This window comes from Rutidosis leptorrhynchoides, chromosome 11 (genome assembly GCF_046630445.1).
Source record: "Rutidosis leptorrhynchoides isolate AG116_Rl617_1_P2 chromosome 11, CSIRO_AGI_Rlap_v1, whole genome shotgun sequence".
In the NCBI taxonomy this organism is placed as follows: Eukaryota; Viridiplantae; Streptophyta; class Magnoliopsida; order Asterales; family Asteraceae; genus Rutidosis; species Rutidosis leptorrhynchoides.
In genome coordinates this window covers 107,303,075-107,306,761 of record NC_092343.1, presented here as the reverse complement: position 1 = coordinate 107,306,761, position 3,687 = coordinate 107,303,075, and positions in this window count along the sequence as shown.

Sequence of the window (3,687 nt, the reverse complement as noted above, 5' to 3'; positions counted from 1 at the left end):
AGTGTCGTTTGATGGCAAATACACTCAGTGGCTCCACCGTATCACTCAGTACATAGACTACAAGGTGAAAAAGCAAAATACATACGGGCTTCTCTGAGAGATGGTCCAATTTTAGAGTATCATCCGGATACCGCTATGCCAATTCCAGTCTATGAATTTTCTGGAGACAAACGTGAGAGAGCACAAGGTGACATAGAAGCTAAGAACATTGTTATGCAAGCCATTCCATATGAGTTGTTTGAAAATGTTGATAGCAGCACCACATCAAAAGACATATGGGATGAGATCAAATGACAATAAGGAGGCTATGACATGTCCGATGTTACTAAATTGAATAAGGCTCTGGGATCTTATGAAGATTTCAAGCAGGAACCAGAAGAACAACTCAAGGAAACCTACGGTCATTTCAATGGTGTTCTCAATGAGGTGAAAAGGTGCAAGATTACAAAAGTAAACGCTGAAATCAACATGAAGTTCCTCAAAAAGCTCAATGTTGATTGACTTTCTTATGGAACCATTATTCGATCTACCAAAGAGATTGACAAGATGACTATTCATGAGCTTGTTGGAGTTCTTATGCATCATCAACTGGCAGTGTCCAAACTTCAAGAGGAATGGAAAGAGTTTTCTCCAGGTGATCCACTTGCCCTCATTGCCAAAAAGAAGAGCAAATCGTATACTACTTCCAAAAGCTTATCCAAGAAAGTGCTTGTTGAAGAATCAACTGATTCTGAAGAGTTGAATCTTTCTGATGTTGATGATTCTCACCTTGAATTAGTCAAGCTGGTAGCCATGTTCACCAAAGCCTTGAACAAACACAAATTCAAAGGAAAATCAAGCAATCAACGCAAGAACTCATCTTCTTCCTCCTATTACAAGAAACCTGATCAATCAAAACATAAACATGCTGATGATTCCAAGAAGGATGACTCAATCTGTTTCAATTGTGGCAAAGCTGGTCATTACTCTTGTAAGTGCAAGATGCCTAAGAAAAAAGACGCAGCTTACTACAAGAAGAAAATGTTGATGGCAAAGATTGTGGAAACTGGAGGAGGGCTGAAACCGGTTGATGATACTTGGTTTACCTGGACTGACGATTAAGATTCAGAGGTAGAATATGCAAATGTCTGCAAGGTGACTAAGCTCATCAAAGCAAAGGAAGCAATGGAGAATTCTGACTCAGCATATGAAGATGATGAGGTACAATCAACTGAAATCTCACCTAATTTTGTCAAAAAGCAAAATGACTTGATGAAGAATTTGGTTTCAATGTCAAAAGAAGTCAAAGGTTTAAAATTCGAAAACAAGGTTTTAAAAGATAAAATTAAACTTAATAAGACCAAACCTTCATCATCTAAATCACAATCGGAGATGAATAGATTGAAAGTTCAACTCAGCTCTACGAAAACTAAGTTGGAAGAACTTAAAAAATCAATTCATCCGAATAAATTTGAACGAACTGATTATCGTCTAAAATCAGAACGTCTTGCAGAAAAAGTTCAATTCTTAAAGAAGGACCTTTCCGATTTAAAAAGCCAACATGAACCCACACTTTCAAAGCTAAACAAGAAAATTATTCAATTGAAAGACACCATAATTGAGAAGAACACTGAAATTTATTCATTATCAAAAGAGTCTCTTCGAATAAAAGCTCAACTTGCTCGATATGAGGAAAAACTCTATCGAACAGAGCAATCTAAAGCTATCATTGATATGGAACTTTTAAAACAAACAATTTTCATGAATAGACGAAAAATGATTCATGGTGATAAGTGGGGGTTGGGTTATGAAGATCCTAAGATCTTAGACGATGCTTCTAAAAATATTCCAGGATTATATTATTCTGATTATTTCCAAGCTGGGTTACCATCTCATTTTGTGCATGCATCTGATGCTGATTTTGATGATATTATTGTTAATCGCAAATCTAGAAAATACCATCAAATTAGCTTAATGTATGAGAAAGTTAATGCTAAAATGGGTAAATCAAATCCTGATTTCTTGAAGGAACTTGTTGAATCTGAAAGGAATATGCAACATACAAACTATGTGCATAAACGTAGATTGGTTTATATTCGTACACTCATGCTAGAGAAATACATCTTAATGCTTGAGAATGAAGTGTTTAACAAACATAGTTCTAGCATTATTACCATAGATGAGGTGTTTAATGAACCAACTTTTGATGTAAAACCAATGCTACCAACTTTACCTGCATGTTCTATTTCTGATGATTTTATTTGTGAAGACCTAGCACATGAACTTACTGTCTTGTTTGAGTCAATATCACTAGGTCAAACGGATTCTGATATTAAGGTAGAACCAAAAGTTAAACCTAAGGTAGAACCTAAAGAGGAAAAGCCTGAAGAATTAGATCTGTTTCATCTAGTTGACATACTTGAAAAAGAGAACATAGAATTGCAACTTAGATGTAAACACTTGAAACAAATGCTTGAATTGTGTGAACAATTGCCTAAACTTCCTAAGAAAGAATGCACTTATGAATTTAAGGAAGGTGAAGTTTTAGTGTCTGCTGATGATTTATGTCTTGAGATTTAAAGCTTGAATCGAAAGATTGTTCAACTAAAATAGGCAACAACACAACAGATTGTTATGCAAGCACACACATCACAAATGCTTACTAAGTGTATGAATACTGTGTCTGAGTGTGCTGGCAGGATGGATAAGAAGGTTAAGGGTAAATCACAATCAAATATTTCTAAAGCTTCAAAACCCATTAGTATTCTTAAAAATCCTTTACGTTCTCAATTTGAGAAAAGAGTTTCAAAGGTTACACCTTCACCACAATTCATTGTGAAGAAGGTACATCATCCAGATGGTTCTTGTTCAAGTGAAAAACTTCCTCTGATGTTAATGACAAAACATATAAAGGAAAGTCTTTTAACAAAATCAAAGAAGTCTTCAATACAAAACACGAGTCCAAAACCTGATTTGAGTGAGTATGATGCAAAGGAACGTATAATAAAAATGGAAATTTTGTAAAATCAAAATACTCGAATGTCAACTAAAAAGTTTGGACGTCTCACTAAAAAGGCGTTTTTCGTGTCACAGGTTATAATACTAACTTGAATTACAAGTCTGTATGGGTTCCTAAGTCCACGACTAAGAAAGTAGCAAATCAAACCAAGAAATCTGCTAGTCGACCTAGGAAGTCATCGCATGTTTTTCAATTCTCTTGTGTGAACAAAACATCTACTTGGAATAAATTGTGTGTAAAGACTTCTGGTGATGATGTAAAACTTGATATCGCTTGTGATGCTTCATGTAATGTGGCTTTAGATCATGATTTAATGTCTAAATTGCATGCTGCTTTACGTGATACATTAATCTGTGATCCAAAGTTTTTTGTTGGTACTAACCGTAGAGGACTCAAGAAACTTTGGGTACCTAAACTCTAGGAAAATTAACTTTGATAGGGTTTCGACGTCTGTGTGTGGTACATCAACTTCGGTTATTCTCGACACATGACGGGCGATAAATCCTTGCTTGTCAATTTTGTTAACAAATTCCTAGGAACGGTTACTTTTGGAAATGACAAGATTGCAGCGATAACGGGTTATGGAGATTATGTAAAAAAATGGCGTAACGATCAAACAGGTCTCCTATGTTGAGGGTTTGGAGTGCAGTTTGTTTAGTGTAAGCCAATTTTGTGACGTAGATCTCAAA